This window comes from Euprymna scolopes, chromosome 31 (assembly GCF_053919585.1).
Source record: "Euprymna scolopes isolate OS-2025 chromosome 31, ASM5391958v1, whole genome shotgun sequence".
NCBI classification, from domain to species: Eukaryota; Metazoa; Mollusca; class Cephalopoda; order Sepiida; family Sepiolidae; genus Euprymna; species Euprymna scolopes.
In genome coordinates this window covers 83202844-83215768 of record NC_136512.1, presented here as the reverse complement: position 1 = coordinate 83215768, position 12925 = coordinate 83202844, and the positions used below count along the sequence as shown (strand labels likewise).

Sequence of the window (12925 nt, the reverse complement as noted above, 5' to 3'; positions counted from 1 at the left end):
GTATAAGAGCAAAGTACATCCCAGAATGGAGTACTGCTGCCAAATCTTGGCAAAATTTTCTAGGAGCAACCTATCCTACCTTAACTAAGTTCCAAACAGTCTTTAAAACCTAGTAGGTGATGCCCTTTTCTTTTCCCTGCGACCTTTTTTCCCCGCAGGAGAGACGCTGCGACCCGGTTTCTGCTCTATTGTTATTTTTATGGCAATGCTCGTCTGAGCTATAATCTATAGTACCCCTTGCCAAACTTTCATAAAAGAAACTCGTCTAACTACAACAACTATTAACAGTTTCCCCCCACTATCCATGCCTAAATCTGAACGCAAATTTCACGAACAAAGCTTCTTTTCTGGAAACTGTTCCACTGGCCTGCTTTCCAGCTGACTACAACATGGTCGTCTTCAAGTCCAATGCAAACAAGTTCTTGTTGCCTTCCCTAAAAAAAAGTCAATTTCTACTCCATTTCCACAACTTGACCACTGTTCACTCATTAACCCTTATCCTCGAGTGGCCTCTGAGCCTTGATAAGTGGTGACTCCTTAAAAAAAAAAAAAAAATCTATCACCAACTATTAACACGCTGTTGTCTCAGTTACTACCGTACATTTATTAACCCTTAACCTCGAGTGACCTCCATGCCTTGATAAGTGGTGATGCCCCCCCCCCACACACTCCCATGTAAAAAAAGCAAAATGTTTCCATTTAAAATCCAATGTTTGTATTTAGCTATAAAAACGATATTTCAAACTGAAATATAACAGATGGGGCGAGTGATAAAGGATTTAATAGCAATACGAAGACAATTTTCATAAATTGTATCGAGAGGGAGCGGGGGGGGGAGATGAGGGGGATTACGAAAAAAAATATTTGTCCCCTTTTATTTTTGTATTCATATTTTTAGTTTTTTTTTTATTATTAGTTTTTTATTATTATTATTATTATTGAATCCACTTGACCTTATTTAGGTTTTATCCAGTCCACTTTAGATAGACATGTATTTTTTTTTATCTTAAACGATGAGCAAACAGCTGGCAGAGATAAACACTCATCGAAAATTGACAATCACCCCCCCCTCCCCACCTTCATCATCGCAACCACAACAGAAGGAAAGTTTTTGTGTAAAGGTTAGGGTTAGTTGGGTAGCGGTAGTGAAGTGGGGGCAAAGAACATAAATTGAAATTAATGGAGTTGTACTGCAAAAATAAAAAAAAAATAAAAAAATTATTTCAAAATCAAAAAATAATTTTCGGTGCAAGTCCAGAGTTCAATCTAATTAGAAAAAGAAAAGAAAAAAAAAAAAACGTACGTACTCGTCACGGAACGAAAATGTCATATTCCAAAGTTTATCACGTAGTTATATATATATATATATATATATATATATATATATATATATATATATATATATGGTACTTGTACAGTTTAATCAAGAGATTAAAAAAATGAAAATATCGAAAAAAGTTTAAATTGTACATATCCGTTATGGAATGTATTCTCCGGAAAAAAAAAAAAAAAAATTAAAATTCACTTAATTTCATCAGGTAGTTTTTATTTTATTTTATTTTTTTTTTTTACAGCGAAAAAACAATTTGTTATGATACCGAGCAAAAGGTTCGATATTTAGGAAGAAAACCTAGTATTAAAGATGGGGAGCGAATGTCGGCGCTTTAACTGGAGTTACCTCCCCGTGACGTTTATAAAATTCAAACAAAAATTTTTAAAAAATCCAAGATGTCTGCCTTCAACGCGCTCTCATAAAAACGTGTTTTTCCGCTGTAAAAAAAATCAAAAAAACTACTCCATCAGATTAAGTGAAAAAAATTTTTTTCGGAGATCTTCAGTTCAAAAAGAATACGTACAATATAAACTTTTTCGATATTTTCATTTTTTAATGTCTTGATTAAATGTACAAGTACTATATATATATATATATATATATAATCATTTTTTACGACTTTATCGCATTTTACTAATACTCATAGCAATTAGTTTATGTTGATCTGTTTCTGGAGAGGTCATTAAAGGGAGGTAACCAGTAACGAATTTTAAAGATGGCGGGCCGATTATTCGCTTTCTCATAAAATATGATTTTCATAAAACAAAATACTTGCTTAATACGTGAGTTTTGGAATAAGGCATCTTTGTTCTGTTACGGATATGCACATCATAGATTTTTCTGGATTTAAAAAAAAAATAGATTAGACTTGCACCTAATTTTCTTATGAATTAGATTTGAAAAAATAGAAATTATGTGGGATAAAATAAATTGAATTAAAATAGAATAAAATACAGAATAAATAAGTAAAGTTATAAAATAATTAATATACTTTTTGAGAATAGCTATCCGAGATAATTTGAGTACTCGTCATCCATTCTGAATTTCACCCAACATTTCTGAGATCTGTTCGACCATGTTTTTCTGCACATATACACGCACGCACATACGCACAGACACGTACATATATTCACGTTCACGCATATACATTCACGCGCGTGCGCACACACACCCGAGCTGTGACGTCACTTCCTTTAAAGTGAAAGCCAGACATGCGCAGTCAGAACACTGACCCCAGTATAAAAGTCAACAAAACCTGTCAACTTCCCTTTTTCGTCCGGATCAGCGTTCGACCTGTTGAGTCGATGAACCGACCGTGCACCCTTACGTCACTTTCCCTGCTACTGTAATATGGGATAAGCGCACGTACACTTTATACGCTTTCTCTCTCCATGAACTGGATTGACTTTCTCACTATCTCCCCTTCGGCTTTGGTCCATCAATACAGACATGTGCGCGACTCTCTACTGAGCTTAACCCTCTCTTTCTACAGGCCGGCTTGCCACTTCGCGTTTCTCTATTGCATTCCCCTTTCCTTCCACGCACGTAGTCGTCAACGGCCGAATGAACACGTGTACAAATTACACACTACAATCGACCCCGTTTTTAAAAGCACTTTTAGTGACTTTCTAAGATAAAAAAAAAGGGGCACGTATTTGGACTCTCGCTAATCGCTTAAAATTTGAAAATTAAACCGAATACTGGTAGAACATTACATTCTTACACGATTACTGACATTTCTTTCATGTGTTTCTCTCCCAAATTTTTGATTTGTTTGATTTTCGAGCGATTATTGAGGGTTCGATTGGTTGTATGAAAATATCATTTTTCGTTTGAACCCAACAAACTTGACACTACTTTTGTTTGTAAAGAAGTAAACGCTTTAAAATAAGTCAAAACACAAGAATCTTACCCAGGTAACTTATCTTGCCTTAAACATTTATTCGTTACAGGTATTTATTTGCATCCCCACGAAAGCAAAATGTGAAACTTCGTTTTTAATGTGGGGAAAACCAGCTCCCTAAAAAGGGGCACTATGAAAGTGGGCAAAAATAAAATTGCCTTAGTATAGAAGGGTTCTCCCCTCAATTGCTTAAGGACAAATTAAGTTGAGTGTCGTATTGGAACAGATACTAAACTCTGATCCTGGCTTGTGCTAGATAAGTATTATTTGTTGTATATTAATTTTTTTTTACCCTTTTTCATTGTTAGCTAATTTTTTTTTTTTTTTTTTTTTTTTTTTAATTTTTATCCTAACCCTAAAAGTTTTAGGTTGTAAAGTAAATTTAATTTGTTTTATATAATGTAGGAGCACCAGAACTTGATTCGGCTTTCTCCGTTTGTAGTCAGAATTGCTGACGTCACAACTACAAACTTCTGTATAGCTATTTTTAAAAAAGCACGGAGACTGAATTAAAAATATCAGGTTATAGTCAACTAACGACTTCCTAACTTCTGGCGCAGCGCTACCGAAAGCGATGATAGGGCAAATCGGTTCCTTCACTTTTATTGTTCTTCAGTATTTCTATTGTGAAATGAATTCCTAGGTCCAATTCCTTTGTCAGAGGATTAAAATAAAAAAGGGGGTGGGGTTACACCGAGTATGGATCCTTAAAACATTAACATTGATACTAAGAACTGACTTTAACAACTAATTGTATAGACTTATCGGAAAGAAAAGAATTGATGGTTGAGCAAACATTTCTAGATATTCCATGGGTGATGGTGTTGGGGTGCGCGCCTCAACACCACCCCTGCCTCCTCCCCAATGTAAACAGAAAACTGTAAAATCTCCTAAAAATGTTGTATGGTATTCTAATCTGTTAATATCGGTGCGTTACTTACGGAAAAAAAAAACGATTAATTAAACTGCAGAAGCACCTGTTCAGCTACACAAGTTCTATAATTGACCCCCCCCGAAAAAAAAAGAACGAAAAACATTGTTTTTGTAAACCGCTCGTGAAAACTTTATTTTTTAGATCAATTAAAATTCATTAAAAACTACGCCAGACAAAAAAAAAAAAAAAAAAAAAATAGACCACATATATATTTTTTTGAAAACTTTGATATCAAATGACCGCTTGAAGATTTCATGCGCGATATGGCGATATGATAAGGCACGCGAACACAGTGTAAGGAAAACGCCACTGAAGGTGGTGAAATAGCGCAAAATAGCCCCAAGATCCAGGGGTTCATACCGTGCAAACGGTAAATTTACGACGGGTTTTTTTATCAGATTCGTTGTCATCGATTTGGAATAGCCCTAAAAAAAACAAATTAGAGTGGTCGGACTGGTCGGTGTTCTATTGTACCTATTTACTATGCCTTCCCACGGGACAGAGTTAGACACCAGGGTCGTTTTTTTAACGTGGAGAAAAGGTACAAAAATAAAAAATTGTCTCAGTCGTGAAGGACTGACCTTCCACTGAAAGAGAACAAGAAATGGAAGTGCATCATCTGAAGAACAGATGGTATTTATTTGCTCCCCCACCGAGCAAATTAGGCACAAGGCCGATTTTTAATGTGAGGAGTGAAGGGGAAATGGGGACCAACTCCCCGGGGAGTAGGGGAGTTGGATAGTGACAATTGGTATGAAGGGTTGCCCCTACATTGACCAAGGTCTTATATGTGAGGTTGCCCACACATATGGTCTTTGCTTGCAGTATCTGCCGGAACAGATACTACACTTTGATCTTGACCAAAAAGGCCAAGTTGAGATAATCTGTTCTATTGTAGCGTAAGGTAATATTTACAACAACAAAAAAACAAAAAAATAAAATAAAAATTTAAAAAAATAGATACTTATGAAGGAAGAACACAGACTGCGCTAGTTTTTAGATAGAATTTTCAATTTAAATTCAATTTTTGCGGTATCTTCTGTTTATTAATTGTTAGATGCGAGCAGAGAATAATAACAAAACGTCCTCTACTCACTATACGGGTGCCGGGGTGCGGGTGCGGGTGGGTCTAACGTTATTTCTGCACGATCCGTATTCTAGTTAAGTAAAAAAAAAAAAAGTTATTAACAATGCTTTTCTCCACAAAAAATTACTTCACTATCACTAACGTTGTGGAAACTCCTTTGATTCTAAATAATTTTTAAACATTTTTTCCGGTGAATGTGCACCCACTACTGCACTGCAGTGCATTAGTGGGTGCACTGCATTAGTGGGGTGGGGTACCAGCCGAAAACTTACCTTTAAGAAGTTGATTACAGGGAGGTTGAAAATTAGAAAATGCCTTTCGGAATAAACACCCACAACCTCCCCATGTTAAGAACGGCTTTTGGAATAAATACCCTTTGTAGGTTGGACAACCAGTGCAGAGTGCACATTGACTGCCTTCGGGTAGTCCCCGCCCCGGGTGCACTTTCACCCGTTTTCCTTTTTCAGGGTGTTCAAACGTAATCTCCTAAAAAAAATAGAATTTATTTTTGATGTTGAGGGTCCGTATCAACAATAATACTGAAAAAGGTCAATGTACGCAATAATTTAATGTGTGCGCGCAAAAACCATCATGGTCACCAGTGAAAACAATTGGATCATAAAAGCCTTAACATCATGGAAACTACTTGTCTGTGAGAGTTTTAAACGTGATATTCGTTCAAAATGAAGCTGAATGTACGTAAAAATCAACTTTTTAAAAGCAAGTCTTTAGTTGGTCCTCTAGTGCAAATTGACCCTGAAAAAAAATATAGAGAGACCGGCAAAAATTTACAAGAAATTAACAATAATAACAGTGCTATGGAACTGACGATTATTATTTCTTTTGCTTTCGGGGGGTGGGGTGGGGGGTAATTAGTCTAAAGGTCGATTCTGATTTAAACTGATTTGTGTTTCGAAAATCGAAGAGAACTTTCGCTTCTTAAAAATGCCACTTTCCAAATCACCTGTTGATATTGTTTTTACCTGTAATCAACCATTTTAAATCAGACGTCTTTATTGTCACGACTTAAACAATGGCCAGCTATTTGGAAGCTACTATAAAATATACTTGTGTAAAAGGAACCACTTAGAATTCATAATTTTGCTTTAGTGTTGATTATTTATTTAAGGCGGACCTGTACAAGAGTGCTCAACCCCTAAAAATGCGTGTTTACTGTTTTACACGTTTATTTAACGTTTTTTTTTTTTTTTTTTTTTTGACGAGTATCATATATTACAGACTTATGTATCATAATAACAGAAAAAAAAATGAAGGACTTTTAAGAAGGGGGGTTCACTTTCTCGTTAAAACGTTCTACTTCATTGCTACCTGACTTACCGTCCATTTCTTTACCGACGGGTCACGTGATTAGAAAGTTAGGTGCTAGTGCAGAGAGTGATCCGCGCTATTTTTTTAAATCGTATTTCCAAGTTTTTAATTAAATTTTTATGTTTTTTTTTAATTCAATTGTAAGGTTGAAGTATAGAATAGGTACAAAACACCCTCTCCTTCCCACGTTAAGAATGGCTTTTTAAATAATAACGTTATTATTTACGTCCGGATCACTCTCTGCGCTAGTACAGAACGTTATGACGAAAAAGTGATCCCCCTTAAAAGTTATTAATTTTTTTTTTTTTTTTAATATTTTCTGCTTAATATGATACTTAAATCTATGATATATAATTGTCGGGGGGGGGGGATTCAAAATGTGAGCAACACGCATTTTTAGGGAGTGTGCCTTTGACTCGTATAGGTCCGCCAAAACTACTTTTTTACTACTTTAAATCTTTGAAGGTTAAGTACTACAGTTTAAAGTCGGCACTTCAAAAAATACACTTGTTTTCCGTTTTCGTGTCGATTACGTTTTTGTTGTTTTTGTATCCATTCATAATTGTGCTTCTTTCTTTCATTCATTACCAAATGTTTACGTTTTCTGCGGTTTTCATTAAAAAATAATAAAATAAAATTCACTTCGTTCCATTTCGGTTTCCGTAAAATGTGAGTTTCGTTTCATCAAACATATTCCATTTTCTTTTTTTTATTATTTCTCCCTTCGATTTCGCTATTTAAAAAAAAAAATTTCTTAATATTTTTTTCACTTGTAATGGAGGGGGGGGGTACTTCTGCATCTATACACCCGCGATTACCACGAAGTTACCTCGGGTGTTCCCATTCCCAGCTGATGACGGGAAGAACAACCGGTCAACAAGTAGTTTTCTGGATATTAAGACATTTTTTTTCCCCATGTATTAATTAATTTTAGTGGTCGTCGCCGTTCTTAACATGGGGAGGAGATTGTAACAATTTGTTTTTTTTTTTTTTTTTTTTTTTGTAATAAGGTTCGCCCGACCGTTTCCGGTTATTCCCGTTATCTGCCGAGCACACCCGACTAACTTCGTTGAAATCGCGGGTCGATAAAAAAAATAAAATGCAGAAACACCTCAAGAAAACTTTTCCTAAAAAAAAAAAGAAAAGAAAAGAAAGTTTTTTTTAAACGGTCCCAAATGTTCAAATTTTATACCTACCTACTGATATACACGTCTGGGTCCATTTTTGTATATTGTTTTACTCGCATTAATCGTATTTTTTTAAAAGCTCCCGTCAGCTAAAACTCCTTAAATAAAACTTTCTTACTAAGCTAAAAAGAAACAAAACCACAACAAGCTTGTCTTAAAGAGGTCACTTGACAATATCCGCCAATCGGGTAAGTTCATTTACTATGGAAGGCCAAGCATGTAAAAATAAACTTATTTATAAGTGGGTTTAAGCAATACTTGGGATAACAATAAAGCTTAAGGTAGCACCTAAACCACGTATTTTATTCACATTAATTCTTATTTCAGTCACGTAAATTACTTAGTGTGAAAAAAGAGAATAGGCTACTTGTGGCCTGGTAGATCAACACAAAACCTACCCTAAAAAACTTGTTTTCTAGAGATTTTCAGACGTGCTGAAAACGAATATCGCATTTAAAATTCGGACAGGCAACTAGTTTTCACGATACAGAAAAGATACTTTTTTTTTTTTTTTGCATGTTTCGTGTACTAAGTAATGCGGTGGCCATATTTGTTCAAAACAAAAACGAGGTAATGAATTTCCACGATAATGAAGAGTTTATCTTTTTTATATTTAAAAAAATATATGCGTGCGCTCGCGCGTACAACAATGGCAACCACTATGAATAAATGCATTGCTTAATATCCGAAAAACTACTTATTTGCGGAAAAATTAAATATATTCGTTTTCAGCATACCCAATCATTACCTTGATCAATTTACGTGATTTTTCGAATATGGCATCTTCTTTCCGTGACGAGTGCTACGTCATAAAGATTTTTTTTGTATTTCCGTTGTTGCTGTTTATTTGTGTTTTAAGTTTAATTAATTTTTAAGTAAGTATGATTTAAATAGTTTAAATAAGTCTCCTCTTTTTTACAAAAAAGACAAGAAAACATCGTTATTATCGTCTAATCTCATTTTCTAGTTTGAAGCAGCGGAAGTCAAGTGAAAACAAGGGGGATAAGTCAGTTTATCATATGATATGGACCACAAAAGAAAAAAACTGATAAAACTGCATTATTTGATAAATTTATTATTATTATTATTATTATTATTATTATTATTATTATTGTCGTCGGCAGCAACGGCTTACAAGGAGATTTCACACAGGTCATCAGAGAGATCTCTCTTTGAAAACAATCTGTGGTGTTCCCTGGAAGCTGAGTGACATCAAGGCTCCCAAGATTTCCAGTACTCTTCACCTCTTTCAATAACATTTGCAAATGAATTTGCGTTATCGCAACAGCCGCTTACCATTGATTTCTTGCTGGCAGCGGCCATTGGTCTCAACTGGAATTTGAGTGGCAATAAGCCTCCCCAAGGTCCCAGTTCTCTTCGCACTTGTCCAGCAAAGGTCTGGTCAGCACTCTTTTGTTGGTCTTTCCATTCTCCTTGACCCTTCTCGGATATTTGGCATAATTTTTTTTTGGGGGGGGGAGGTGGCAGGGATGGGAAGGGTTGGAGAAAAGGATAGAGAACTTAGATATGCAGCTTCAATGTTCTTGGTTCCATGTAATGCGTCTTCATGTTTTGCCTCTGCAGCATTATTATCATCATCATCATCATCTTATGCCATGGATATCAAAACAAGAAAAGTTTTAGCAATTCCACATTCAAAGTAGTGTAGCGAAGCTGTATCAAAAGAGCAAAGATGATGGTAGAGGATTGAAAAGTGTAAAAGATTGTGTTAGAACTGAGGAGAGGTCGTTGAAGGAGCATGTGGTTAGAAGTGAAGAGTGGATGCTCAAGGTTGGGGGCCAATGAAGTGGAGGTATGTGAAACCAAGGCTGAGTATGTGAAATGTGCGGACAGAGAAAGGGCAGAGGAATTGGCTAGAAAGAAAATGCACAGAAGGTTCTTCCAGGATATAGCAGAAGTGGCTGATGAAAGATCATGGCAATGGCTTAGAGCTGAGTATCTGGCTAAGAGTACTGAAGCTATTTTTTTGTGCAGCACAAGAACAGGCATTAGGAACACAACTGTTTAAAAAAGTGGTTCTAGGAGAGGAATTTGCTGCAGAATGCTGGATTTGTGGTAAGGCCTCAGAGTCAATTGCGCACCTGGCAGCAGGGTGTAGTGGAATGGCCCAGAGAGAGTACTGCAAAAGACATGATCGCATGAGACTCCGGATATATTGGGAGGTGTGTAAGAAGGTTAGGGTGAAATGTGCTGCAAAGTGATTTGAGGAGGTGCCTGATGAAGTGAGAACAAGTGAGGATGGCAAGGTAGAGGTATGGTGGGACAACAGTGTCATAACGACCAAGCAATTGGAACATAATCGTCCGCATTTGGTTGTCATTGATAAAGTCTCAAAAAACTGGCAGATTGTAGACTTCTCAGTACTCTGGGACAAGAATGTGAGAGAGAAGGAGAACAAGAAATGGATCAATTATGCTCCATTGGCCTTGGAGATAAGGTGTATACACGGGTTTAAGGAGTAGTATCAAGTCGCCTGTAAGGACAATTGAAAAAACTACAAATCTCTAATGTTTTAGGTGGCCTCCAGACCTCTGCAATTATAGGTACCACCAACATCCTTAGAAAACCCTTGATCTTTGAATCTCCTGGTTTGGAACCAGGATTCAGGGAAATCCTCTGGAAATGAATTCCATACCTTTCCAGGGAGACGTTGATAAACGAAATCAGAATTATTATTATTATTATTATTATTATTATTATTATTATTTTGTTTTACTTTTTTTACCCTAAATGAGTCTTATCGCCACAGATGCATAAGGAACTCCTGTGATAGGGGCCAGATATCTATAGTAGTGTAGGAGGCAAGTTGGATAGCATGATATTTGTTCGCATTACATTAAAATTTCTGTAGACTGATACAGTTCGTGAAAGAGAAAGCATGACAGAAATTTCAAATACAAGCGTGTAGCAATACGAAAAAAAAATTATTTTCTCTCAGAAAACTGTCCCTGCTAGGCAATTTGGTCACCCATTAACCAATCAGACCACAGGGTGCATTGATTTGAATTACTTTAGCCTCTGAATCAGGGTCTGTCAGCGAAGAGACTTTGGAAAAGGCATCCTCCTTTTTCTCTCCCTTTCTAACGAAGCCACTGACACGTATGCAAATGGCGAAGGTGTGGAGTGAGATGACGTCACAGTTGAGGAAGAGGAAGGAAAGAAAAGTGGAGAGAGATTTTGGAACCTTGTGGCGGCGACAGCGCCTTGGAAGCACATATCAGTGCAAGAGGAACTTTTAAAACAAGATGCAATCCAAACATTTTACAAAAAAATGGTCAGGTGGCCTTGTGCTGTTGGGCGAGCTGCAGACATAGCAACTGGTTGTACCTATTTACTATGCCTCCCCACGGGACAGAGTTAGACACCAGGGTCGTTTTTTAACGTGGAGAAAAGGTACAAAAATAAAAATTGTCTCAGTCCTGAAGGATTTCTCCTCCACCGAAAGAGAACAATAAAATGAAGTGCAGCATCTGAAGAACAGATAGGTATTTATTTGCTCCCCCACCGAGCAAATTCGGCACAAGGCCGATTTTTAATGTGAGGAGTGAAGGGAGGGGGAAGGGAAAAAGGGGACCAGCTCCCGAGAGGTGGGAAATGGGAGCTGGTTAAAGGTCAGGCATGTGGGGTTGCCCCCACATCTGGTCTTTGCTTGCAGTATCTGCCGGAACAGATACTACACTTTGATCTTGTGATATTTATTTGCTTCCCCACTGAGCAAATTAGGCACAAGGCCGTTTTTTTATGTGGAGATGGGGGGAGGGAAAGGGGGTACCAGCTCCCAAGAGGTGGGAAATGGGAGCTGGATAGTAACTGTGGTCTGTAGGGTGATCCCTACAGTGACCAAGTTCAGATATGTGGGGGTAACCCCACATATGATCTTTGCTAGTCATAACTAGTCTTTGCTTGCAGCATCTGCCGGAACAGATGGTATTTATTTGCTCCCCCACCGAGCAAATTAGGCACAAGGCCAATTTTTAATGTGAGGAGTGAAGGGAGGGGGAAGGGAAAAAGGGGACCAGCTCCCGAGAGGTGGGAAATGGGAGCTGGTTAATTGTCAGGCATGTGGGGTTGCTCCCACATCTGGTCTTTGCTAGTCATAGCTAGTCATAGCTTGCAGTATCTGCCGGAACAGATGGTATTTATTTGCTCCCCCACCGAGCAAATTAGGCACAAGGCCGATTTTTAATGTGAGGAGTGAAGGGGAAATGGAGACCAACTCCCTGGGGAGTATGGGAGCTGGATAGTGACAATTGGTATGAAGGGTTGCCCCTACATTGACCAAGGTCTTATATGTGGGGTCGCCCCCACATATGGTCTTTGCTTGCAGTATCTGCCGGAACAGATACTACACTTTGATCTTGTTTATATATTTTATTGAGAAAGAAAAAATTGAATATAAAAAACGTACAAAAAATTCAATTCAACAAAATTAGGCACAAGGCCCTACAAGAAATTGGGAGGGGGAGGGTACAAGGTCTTTTTGACTATGTAACAGATGAGACTTTGAAGTCTTACTCTTGACTGGCAACATTTACCAAAATACCTCAATCACTGTGTGGATCCTAATCTAACTAATAACCCTAGCGTTCAATGTAAAATTTAACTATGTACAATTTGTATATTCATTTCTGTGTGTTGTGTGTGCATTTTTTTCTGGTTGTACCTATTTACTATGCCTCCCCACGGGACAGAGTTAGACACCAGGGTCGTTTTTTTAACGTGGAGAAAAGGTACAAAAATAAAAATTGTCTCAGTCGTGAAGGATTTCTCCTCCACCGAAAGAGAACAAGAAAATGAAGTGCAGCATCTGAAGAAAATATGGTATTTATTTGCTCCCCCACCGAGCAAATTAGGCACAAGGCCGATTTTTAATGTGAGGAGTGAAGGGAGGGGGAAGGGAAAAAGGGGACCAGCTCCCGAGAGGTGGGAAATGTGAGCTGGTTAAAGGTCAGGCATGTGAGGTTGCCCCCACATCTGGTCTTTGCTAGTCATAGCTAGTCCTAGCTAGTCATAGCTTGCAGTATCTGCCAGAACAGATGCTACACTTTGATCTTGACCAAAAGGCCAAAATACTGGTTGTAGCCACAAACTAAGGAACAGATAATTTACCCGACAGAAATGCATGAATGCA

General features: G+C 37.5%; 1 protein-coding gene across 1 annotated transcript in view; it reads right to left on the bottom strand.

The window, feature by feature from the left end:
• The window catches only part of LOC145255824 (alpha-mannosidase 2x-like), a 178449-nt gene extending 169632 nt beyond the window's left edge, over window positions 1-8817 (bottom strand). Inside the window, exon 1 of the mRNA XM_080114541.1 lies at window positions 7783-8817. The gene's annotated coding sequence lies outside the window, so the exon portion shown is untranslated. The remainder of the gene's footprint in view (window positions 1-7782) is intronic.
• Between the last annotated feature and the right edge of the window lie 4108 nt (window positions 8818-12925).